Here is an 11,853-nt window from a genome sequence, read left to right on the forward strand (position 1 = left end):
CCAGGCACTGGGTCAGGCCCAGAGCCTGGACTGACCTACAACTCATGGCAGGCCTGGAATCTGGAACTACAGGGCAGGCTGTCACTGAGTGGAAAAGATTGGAGCTGAAGACCCTAAGTGCTTGCTTTTTGCCCATTAACCGGATAGCTAGAACTATCCACATTATCTATACAGCATAGGGGGTTTTATTATGTTTACGTAAGGATGTCTCTTTTTGGTAATGAAGAACATTTTTTTGAGGTTTTTTTGCTATAGGGCACGTGCGCTCACCAGAAAGACAGAGAGAGACAGAGAGACAGAAAGCAAGAAATCACCCCCCAGGGAGGATGGCCATGCTGCAATCCCTTCTCCTCCATTCTCCTCTCTGGATCTTGGGCACACACACACACACACGCGTGCCTGGTATGAGTTTAACCCACAGGGACTGGGATTTGAACCGAGGTTGACTACATGGGAGTCTAGCAACATATCCATTACACCAACTGCTGGTCCCAACAAAAACATTTTTTTAAAGCCTTATTTTTCTCAACATGCCTTTAAAGGTCTTTAAATTGTGTAATATCTGATCAAGTTGCAAATTTTTTAAGAACTTCATTTTTGATTTATAATAAAAGTTTACAACATGATATTTTAAAAAAAAAAAGTCAAGAAACTGCAAGCACCTGTTAATAAAGGTTTTAAATAAATGCCAAAAAATAAAATAAGAACTATAGGACCAGCCAGGTGTTGAGACCGTCTTAAAGGCTGGACCTGAGAGAGCTAGCCTGATGCTAGGGGCAGTCTCGAGCCCACAGCCCCTGAGTCTGGATGGGCACTGGGAACTGGCAGCTTACTCCATGGGTACCACCCTGAAATCTGGGGCCACGGGGGCCTGTTTGGAACTGGCTGTAACTCAGGTACACACAGTATTGGGTCTGAGGCAATGTACACTGTTCATTTTCCTCTCCTTCCTCCACATGGAAGGTGTATCTCTCTAGGCTGTGCTGCCTGCAGTTAGGGAAGAGTAAGTTCCTATTCTCTTCAAAGCACCTTTTCTTATTTCTGTGCTACACCTAGATGCTATAACTCTAACTCATCTGGTTTCCTTATCTCTTACAAAGGGAGGTATTTCTGTGAATGGATAGCTATCCAAATGGATATTTCTGCAGGGATATTGAGCACTGGAGAGTCCTAGTTCACCATCTTGCTGAAACCAGTTTTACTATGCCAATCAAACTTCTATACAGTGATGTACAAAATACTTCAGTGGCACCAGAGACCAACTTCCGGATAATTTAGAAAGAAGAGAGTAGATCTTAAGATAAATGTTTCTACTAAACACACAGGCGAGTGTGTGTGCACACACACACACACAGAGAAAGAGAAAAAAAATAAGAAGGATAAGGAGAAGAGGAGGAAGAAGAAAAAGGAAGAGAAGAAGGAAAAGGAGAAGAAGTAAGGCAGGAAGAAACTTTTGGAACTGGTGGATATGTTTATAGCATAGAGTCTGGTGATTGATTATGATTGTATATTTATCTCCAAACTCATCAAATTGATTACACTAAATATGTATAACTTTTTGCATGTAACTCATACCTCAATAAAAAATTTTTTTAAATGAGACACAAAGGAAGGGAAAATGCCTTTCTCTTCTTTCTTAATGGAATATAGCTTCTATTTTAGATGTCTAATGGTTTGCAAATCTTCCAGATTTACTGATGATAAATCTGTGATATTTTGATATTATCAAAAAAAGAAACTGCAAGCACCTGTTATTAACAGGTCTTAAATACATGATATCTTTCACTAGAGAGGACAAAATACCTAAGGGAGTCTCTGAAAGGTTTATGGAAAATGTGTATCATGAAAAAAGCATACATGCATTTCAAAAAAAAAAATTTGCACCAAAATAAACATGTATTTTAATTCAATTTGTCCACAGACTTTTTGAAGTTCCCTTGTATCAGAGGATGATTTAGTTTAATCAAATTTTCTCTTGACATGAGAGTAGGACTTGTTGTTCAAGTTATTCTATTCAAGACAAGGCTAGAGGGAAAGAAAAAAAAAATTCCCAGGACAAATAATTGTGTAGATTAATTAAACTAAAGCCTCAAGAGGAAGAGGCTCATGATTAGACATTGAAGGTAATTTCTTGAAGCCACAATATGCAAAACATATTATGAAGCAGAAGCCAACATCTTGCAAAACAAAACAAAACACAGTGGGCTAGAACTCCAGGCTTCTGGGATCTTGTCCCAGTTTTTAATATAACTTCCATCATGTGTCCACATTCTAAAACTTAGCTTCTGCAAGTAAAAATGAGAGGTGAAGGCCTGGCAATAGCTAATAAACTTCCTTTCATATTCCCCTCCCTTTGTGGGAAGATAGAGGTTAAAATCGGATGGGTTGTATAAAAGAAAATAAAATTTAAAAAATGTAAATGAAAAAAATATCAGCCGGCTGGTCTTAGAATATGAAGGCAGAAGGCATTGAATATTGGGGCAGCAGGTGGCATGGTGGTCAGGTGCTCAAGTCCCAGACCCAGCAGCTTGAAATACACACTGGGCATGTGTGTGTGCATGCTCACAATCATGAGAGGAAAATGGAAGAGAAGGAGTTGAGGCATGGCCATCCCTCCTGGGGGTGATTTGTCACTTTCCCTCTCTCTGTCTTTCTCTGTATCTTTCCAATGAGTGCATGTGCCCTATTAACCAAAAAATAAATAAATAAATAAATAGAGAGAGAGAGAAAAATAAAAAGAAGGCATTGGGTATCTCCTACCCACAGCTAGAGGATGTAAATTTAGAGAAAGTTTGGGTTGTTCATCTTGTGGAAAACAGGAAAACAGCAAAGGCCAAGTTTGGGATAGAAAAATTATGAACAAGAAGTGAAAAAAGTCAGAAAATATTCTGGAACAACCGAGTGGATCTCCCGTTGTTTTGTACTAATAAGCACACCTGTGAAAGCACTTCCTTTAGACTCTAAGAGAACCGGAACACATCAGATACCTGTAGAGCTTAAGTGTTCAAGAATGTCCCAAGTGAAGGAAGCATGTCCTTCAGAGTTCAAATCCCTGATGTAGGTAAGACCACATGCCATTTCTCAGGAACTATTGAAACTTCATCATTTCCCCCAGACAATCTGATATGCCTTTCCCTCTCCATGAAGTTTCCAAATGTCGTTTTTGTCCACCTGTAAAAGACCCCAAGTTCTACTTTATGTCTACTTTATTGCCCTCAAGTCATACCACAGCAATTCAGAAGGGCACAGGTGAATGTTGTAAATACAACAGATTTGTGCTGGAACCCAGAAACCCTCAATTGAGAAAGTTTGAATATTTTATAATGAATTATCAGCAAACCTACCTGAATTTTGTTCCAAGGAGTGATATTATCTTTTTTTATATAAGAAAATAAACAGACCTGTCTTCTCCTTCAGAAGAAAATAACGTCTCTAACTTTCAAATCTTTTCCCTATGCAAACCTTTTTAAGAAGATAATCAGAAACAGGGACTAGCAGTTAGCATAAAGGCTATGTCGCTGGACTCCCACGTAGTCGACCGCAATTCACATCCTGGACCTGGTGGCTTAAAATTCACACCGGGCACGTGTGTGTGCATGCCCAAGATCCCGAGAGAATAGAGGAGAAGGGATTGCTGCATGGCCATCCCCTCAGGGGGTGATTTCTCACTTTCTGTCTCTCTGTCTCTATCTGTCTGGCGAGCACACGCGCCCTATAGTGAAAACTTCTCCAAAAAATAAAACTGGAGACTTTTAGAGAATAATTGAGGAGAATGATATATATGTAAGCAGCAATGGGAAACAAGGAGGATGCCAATGGAAAAGACTTAAAAGGAATAATGTCCTCAGGAGAGAGACAAGACTGAAGGGATTGTTCACAGAAGATGCGAGACTATTAAGAGATGTTGCTGGTAATGGATCATAAGTTTTAGAGGTCTCAGTGGAAGGTATTTAGAAGTTAGAGAGATGTGGGAGGAGGCAGAGCCTTAAACGAATTAGAAGAGATAAATAAAGAGAATTTTCTGGGAGTCTGGACTCCTTGAGGTGACAAGCATAGGTATATATAGGGTTCATCCTGGTATAGTCAATGCATACAGTAGTATTGATGATTGGTTTAACATGTTAAGTTATAGAGGAATGAGTTTCTGAAGACAGTGATGAAGCCATTAAAAGTAAAACATTATTAATATGAAGAAATTCACTGTGCATTTGTATGTTAGACAGGTGAAGACAAGCATGCAGGTATATGGGGCCAGCAGGTGGCATGGTGGTTAAGATGCTGGACTCCCATGTGGGCCATGCGGTTCAAGTCCTGGAACTGGTGGCTTGTTTTCTTACTTTTCTTTTCTCTCTCTATGTGTGTCTCTCTCTCTGGCCAAAATAATAATAATAAGCAATAAAATAACACTTTAAAAAAAAAGAATAATGAGAAAGGATAGCCTTTTAAAAAAGAATGCAGGTATGTGCTTGACATTATGTACAAATACATGTCTGTTGCTAATTTTTTTACACCCTAATAGTCTTTGAAGCAATTTAAAATACAGACATAAGAAAAAGAGTAAAAGACCCACTTTTACTAGGGTGTTGTGAATATATTCTTTTGACAAGAGGGCAGAAAAGCTGATAAACTTGTTTGTTTTGTAATTAGAAAGTTTCAAGATGAAATATAAGAGCTCCAAATCCATTAGTCCTGCTCAGAGCCCTGGATTTAGATATTTATAGTGGGGAGTTTGAGGAAAGCTCACTAAAAGGAAAGTTCTCCATGGTTTATGTATACGTACCTTCCCCCCCCCCCGAAAGATAGCCTGAATTTTCAATTTCAGGACAAATATTGCTATAGAAAAGTTTTTATTTGGTCTAGCCCTGGTAGCACAGGCAGTAGTGTGCCGCTCTGCAATGCTGGAGCTAATTGGACAACCGGAATGCAGATTCGGGATTGATCTGAAACACCTGGTAAGTGTGTCTGTGGCTGAGATCCTGATTGGCTGGAAGTCTGTGGGTGGGGGTGGGGAGGTAAAGACTATAGAGTAAGGAACCTTGTTGAGGGTGCCTGTGTCTCTTGTTCCTTCTCTTATGAAAGAAATACGATAAATAGACTTTAACAAAAGGAAAAGAAAGTTTAATGGCTTGGTCACTAGAGACAGAGTCAAAAAAATTTAATACATAATTGTTATTCCTAGTTGAAGAATTAATATAAGATGACTATCAAAATTGGTAAATTCCAAAAAAAAAAAAAAATCAAAAGTAAAATAAATTGCCTACAATTTGGAGGAGGCAGCAGGTGGCATGGTGGTTAAGGCACTGGATTTTCACATGGCTGTCAACAGTTTGAATCCCAGTCTAGGCAGTTTGAAAATCACATCAGGTATGTGTACATGTGTGCCGAAAATACCAAGAAGAGAGGAATTTGTGGTGCAGCCATCTCCCCTGGGGTGTAATTTCTCAATTTCCCTCTCTCTCATTCTTTCACTCAGGCAAGTGCACATGTCCAAAGCCAAAACCCAGGAAAAATAACTATGCATAATATTACCACCCAAATAAAGCATTATTAACATCATTATATATCTTTATGAATATATAATTTGCATATAATTTCAATGATATAGAGTTAGTAATTCAGTTTATTGTCCTTTCCATTGTTTTATTTTATTTTTTTCCTAGAGGGCATGTGCACTGTCTAGAGGGAGAGAGACAGAGAAAGAAAGGGGAGAAAACACCATCCCCATTGGAAACAGTCACCCACAATCCCTTTTCCTCCATCTTTCCTATCTTTTGGTATTCAGAGTGCATATGTGTGCATGTGCACACACACACACACACCCCTATTGTGTTTTTCAAGTTGCCAGTCCCAGGACTTGAGCTGCATGGTCAGCCCTATGGGATCCAGCTGCCTTTATCAACACGCCATAGAGCCAACCTATGTTGTTTTCTTTTAACATTATATCATAGCAAATTTCATTACTATTAGAAACATTTTTAAACACAACCGTGAAGTCTTATTATATGAATATGCCATTAAACCATTTATCTGTTTTAAAAAATCTAGAATGCTTCTAAATTGTTGATACTACTTAAAAATAATGCCTAAGGGTTCTCTTTGCACATAATTGCTCGTCAGTTTTTGTAGTTTTAATTCTGGATAGATTTCTTGAAGTGGATTTTTTTTTGTGTGTTAAAGTGTAAAAATAATTCTGAAAATTTTTATGAGGTTTTTTAAGACTGTGTTTTTATTCATGATAGATGGTGTATGTGTACAGAAGACAGAGGGTGAGAGAGAGGAGAGAAAGAGAAGCACCCAGGTCTCATCACTCCGCAATCCCTCATTCAGACCAAGATCCTGGTCATGCATTTGCGGTTTCTTTTGGGCCAACTTAGGGATTTGAACCAGTATGATTTTTCAGTGATTTCCAGCACTGCTGTTCAGACTGATACCAACTGCACCGACAGACTTGACTCAATTCTTAGATTCTTCATACATCTGGCCAAATTTCATTCTATAAAACAAATAGCTACTCAAACACCTATCAAAAGTCTCTAAGAGGCTACTTTGTCATGCAGTTATTTTTGTTATGCAAAATTAATAGTGGTTGACACTTGTTCATCAATCATTGCAAGTCACTGTGTTAGTTGTTCTTTTATTTCATTTAGTTTTAGTTTTTTTTTAAATTTTGCTATAGGGCACATGCACTCACCAAAGAGAGAGACAGAGAAAGAGAGATAAAAAGTGAGAAAACACCCCCTAGAGGATAGGGCCAGGCTGCCATCCCTTCTCCTTCATTCTCTCAAGATTTGGGGCATGCACGCACATACGTTCAGTGTGTTTTTCAAACCACTGGGGCCAGGACTCAAACCACACAATCTGCCACCTGGGTTCCAGCCACTTTAACTACCATGCCACCAACTGGCCCAACTGTGCTACTTATTTACATGCATTATCTTTTTTTTTTTTTTTTTGAGAGGTTTTCGCTATAGGGCGCATGCGCTCGCCAGATAGACAGAGAGAGACATAGAGACAGAAAGAGAGAAATCACCCCCCAGGGGGGGATGGTCACGCTGCAATCCCTTCTCCTCCATTCTCCTCTCGGGATCTTGGGCACGCACGCACACGCGCCTGGCGTGAGTTCTAAGTCACCGGGTCCGGGACGCGAACCACGGTCAACTACATGGGAATCCAGCGACATAGCCATTACGCTAACTGCTGGTTCCCCATGCATTATCTCATTTAACCCTCACAATGATTGTAATGAACATCTATTAGTTTTTGCCTGTTTTTCTCATTCATTTCTCATAGTTCTGTTTAACACATCTCATTTTCTTACATCATTTTCCTCATTGCCTATAGTTTAATGGACCTGTCAGGCAAAGTTTCTTACTCTTTCCTGAGTAAGTGTCAGTGGGCAAGAGTCCTATATTAGCCTAATCAGATCTTTGAATGCTGAATCTTGAGCAAGTGACACACAGAAAGAGAGAATGGAACTGAATATTTATAAGAGTGTCCTAATAAAAACACAGCTATTTACATATATTTACATACTCAGATATCCAAGACTGCCTGATTCCTTTCTTTTCTTTTCTTTTTTTTTTTTTTTTTTTGGAGAGGTTTTTGCTATAGGGTGCGTGCACTCGCCAGAAAGACAGAGAGAGACAGAGAGAGAGAAAGCGAGAAATCACCCCCCAGGAGGGATGGCTATGTCGCAATCCCTTCTCCTCCATTTTCCTCTCAGGATATTGGGCACACACGCACATGCGCATGGCGTGAGTTTTAAACCACCGGGTCTGGGACGCGAACATATATATAGTATATGTATACTATATATATGTATAAAACAACTATTCAAAGGCCAGCTCCGTTAAGGGAGCCAGATCCCACACAGTCAGCCACAGTTCTAGCGCCCCCCACCCGGAGGCTTGAAAAACCCTGGGCACACATGTGTGTATGCCCAAAATCCTAACAGGGTGGAGAAATGTAGGAAAAGGTATGCATTGTGACCCTACCTTACTGAGGGTTCTTTCTATCTCTCTGTCTCCCTCTTTAAGGGTATATGCCCTCTGACAATAATAAAAACAAACAAACAAATAAACAACAATAAGAGAAAAACATAAAGTTAGCACGAGTCAGCGGACTGAGAGGAAGACCTGTCTTCAATGTGTTGAGCACCACGTAGTCCACTGGGGGCATAAGAGGGACAAACAGAATGCAGGGGATTCTGCTTCCTCTCTCTAGACTCTTCCTTCCAGAGTGCACTGTGCGTTCCACTCTTGCTGCCTGCACATCTGCCTCCTGCCCCCTTGCTCTGCAACTCCATTCTTAGCTATGTTAGGTTCCCACCAGCACCGGCCCAGCCAGCCAGAATCCAATGTCATTAACTTTGGGAATCTGGACTTGTACCAGTGGCCACCCAACGGTAATTTGTGCCTGCAGCCTTCAAGGGCACACAGGACTTTCATCCTCGAACTTGCAGTTGAGGATGGCTCAAACTTGGCTTCCCTGTTTCTGAATCTTCTAGCTGCTTCTCCAGCATGCAGATAGCCTCTGGCAGGACTTCTCTACCTTGTGATCACAGGAGATAATGCCTATAATAAAAATCTTTTACATGTGCATCTACTCTATTAGTTCTGCTTCTCCAGAAAACCCTGATCTATATGTTGGTGATTTGTACAACATTATAAATGTACTTAATGCTACTGAGTTGGATGCTTAACTATGATTAAAAGGATAAATTTTATGTATGTTTTACCACAATTTTTAAAAGGGGAGGCTAGCCCCATAGCTAGTGGTTAAGGGAGTTAGAGCCCATATGACTGACTACAGCTCAAGTCCTGGCCCAGGCAGTTTGAAAAATATGCTGGGTGTCTGTGTGTGCTTGCCTAAAGTCTCAATGGGACTTGGGGGGGTGGGGGAGATGCTCTCTTCCTCTCTCTCTCTCTGTTTCTCTGGAAAAACACACATCTCTGGCAACAACAACAACAAAAAGAAGCAGGGAGAAAGTCTACCCAGGTTTCTACAGTTTCTTAATTTAGAAAAAAGAAAAATTTTTGAGAGGTTTTTTGCTATAGGGTGTATGCACTCACCAGAAAGACAGAGAGAGACAGAAAGAGACAGAGAGACAGAAAGTGAGAAATCACTCCCCCACCCCCCAAGGGGGGATGGCTATGCCGCAATCCCTTCTCCTCCTTTCTCCTCCCAGGATCTTGGGCACGCATGCACATACACCCGGCATGAGTTTAAGCCACCAGGTCCGGGACTCAAACAGTGTTTGACTACATGGGAGTCCAGCAACATAGCCATTGCGCTAACTGCTGGTTCCTAGAAAAGGAAATTTGACAGTGAGAATAGAGAAAACTTTTATTTGTGCAGAAATTAGAAACTGAGATCAGGGTCAGATCATAACAGTAGCATTATAATCTGAGGAGGAATAGGTCCTAAACTAAGGTTGTACGGGCAAGAAGGTGGAAGAGGGAAGTCCTGACCTTATACAACAAAATACCTTGATAAAGAATGTTTCACCAAGTCACAGAATGTAGTGTAACTTTAATAGAACTTTGACTCCAAGGAAGACAAGATATGTTTCACCTTGCCTATCAATTAACACATATTTGTGAACTACTTCACTTCCATAGATAAATATATTTTAACTTCTATGTTAACGAGCTTACTAATGACTGCTGATCAATGGATTCTTTCTTTTACATTTACTAATTTGGTAAGATCTCCAGAGCTTTAGTTATTTTTTATGTCACTTTATATAATTGCTAAATCTACAAATGACATGTTGACTAATACAAAATCAATACCAAAAAATGACATATATTAAATACTGTACTTACTTTATTCCAGGTATTAGGCTAAGTATTTTCATATGCATTACATTGTGTAACCCATAACTTTGAAAGACACGGATCTTAATTTCCAGAAAAAACTTTTTGAGGATATGATTGGTTAAGCAACTTGACAAAGTAGGAGACAGAGCTAAAATCTGACCTCAGCTGAGTTTCGAAATACTATTAGTTATGCCAAGAATTCCCGTCAAGTTATTGTTAAATTCTTGGCACATGTCCAAGAACTATGAATGCAATTTCAACTGAACTTTAACAGATATGTGTCAAACATTTCCTTGTTTTTCAATTACTGTAATAAAACTAGAGAAATATCAAAAATGGTTGTAGTCCTAAAATATTTACTGGTTGGCTCTTTAAGAAAATGTCTGCCAACTCCTGATCTGTTTTCCATTCACAGCAGTTCCTGGAAGGCTGGTATTCTCTATTTGTGGTGAAAGAAAACTTTGCAGACATCTGATAACCAAGATGGAAGAAAAGGTTCTGGAGGTGAAAGAGGGTGGTATCGCAGTCATCTAGGGACCTCAGAGAACTCTGAGTTTAACTTTAATTCATTCTGCCAAGCAGAAAGGGCATTGATGTGCATATACGGTTCCAAAATCTCATACTTCCACTGATTTCTGGAAGAACTTGAGAAAGTTAGTTAGTATCCCAGAGCTTTGGTGTCTACAGAATGAGAATGATAAGAACAGAACCTACTTCATGAGTATTGCTTGAATGGATATGTCAAACAGGCATTTTTAATTCTTTTGGTACCTTAACACTCTCCCTTTGCTTCTTATTTTTCCATAATTTCTCCTTAAAGAGCTCAAGGACTGAAATATTCCACAAAATTCTTATGCAGCATAATTCCCAGAAACTGCTTGCCCTATACAAATCCTTGGCAAAGATCATTCCTGAGTCCCTGAATGTGGAGGAATAGTGGCAGAGAGGCAATGAGGGTGTTTAGGATAAGAAAAGAGCAGGTTAGTGATTGTGTTCCTTTCTGAGTTTCTGGAAAGGACTGGAGCTGCAAAGAAGGATCAGGCTGCGGGGGTGGTAAACCAGGCACATCCAGAGGTGCTGCTTCTCCTCGGGAAAAGACAGCTGGGCCCACTCTGTAGGTTTTGCCATTTGGTGAGACAGTGGAGAATGCTGCTTAAGAGCATAGAGGTTGGAGGAAGGCAGAGCGCTATGCATCCCAAGTCCGTGACTTTTGTGTTGGGTGATTACGAGCATTTTTTTTTAATCTTTTATTACCTTGATCTCTTCATCTGTGAAATCAGAATAATATAGGCACATACATTTTTTTTGAGAGTTTTTCTATAGGACATGTGTGTTGACAGAGAGACAGAAAATGAGAAATCACCCTGCCCCCCAGGAAGATAACAACACCATAATCCCTTTTCCTCCATTCTCCTCTCGGGATTTTGGGCACACACACACATACATGCCGGGCATAAGTTTTAAGTCGCCATGTCTGGGATTCGAACTCTGGTCAACTACATGGGAATCCAGTGACATCACCATCTGCCAATACCTAGGCACATACATCTTAAAACAGTCATAGCACTAAATAAGTCCATATAAAATTTTGGTGTTTAAAGCACAGAAAGTGCCCAGTTAGTGCACAGTAACTATCTGTTATCAAAAAGACACCTTTGATAACAGGCCCTTTCTTCTTCCTCACATCCTGCCTCTGTCACTGAGGATGCCAGCATAAACTTCCCACCCTCTCTAGTCCTTCTGCTCCTCCTTCAGGTGTATGGTTCTGTTTCACATCACCTAAGGAAACGCTTTTAACATGGAGGTGTTGGTGGACTCCTGGCCTGAGTTCCAAACGGTCATTATCCAGTCTCAGAAACAGGTAGGCACACAAACGGGGATAAGTGTGGCCCGGTAGTTCTACAGGATCCAGGGAAATGACCCAGGTCAGAAGGGGCTCTTGCAGGATGAAGGAAAATGTGGAGCGCTTTAAAGACACCCCTTCAGTACCTGGTACCTCAGGTGATCTTCACACACACACACACACCCATCC

At 40.3% G+C, this 11,853-nt stretch overlaps 1 pseudogene; it reads left to right on the forward strand.

Annotated features, from left to right (window-relative positions):
• Positions 1-767: 767 nt before the first annotated feature.
• Positions 768-11,853, forward strand: part of LOC102474343 (glycine N-acyltransferase-like protein 1) — a 19,209-nt pseudogene continuing 8,123 nt past the window's right edge.

Source organism: Tupaia chinensis, unplaced genomic scaffold (genome assembly GCF_000334495.1).
Source record: "Tupaia chinensis unplaced genomic scaffold, TupChi_1.0 Scaffold000213_1, whole genome shotgun sequence".
Classification (NCBI taxonomy): Eukaryota; Metazoa; Chordata; class Mammalia; order Scandentia; family Tupaiidae; genus Tupaia; species Tupaia belangeri.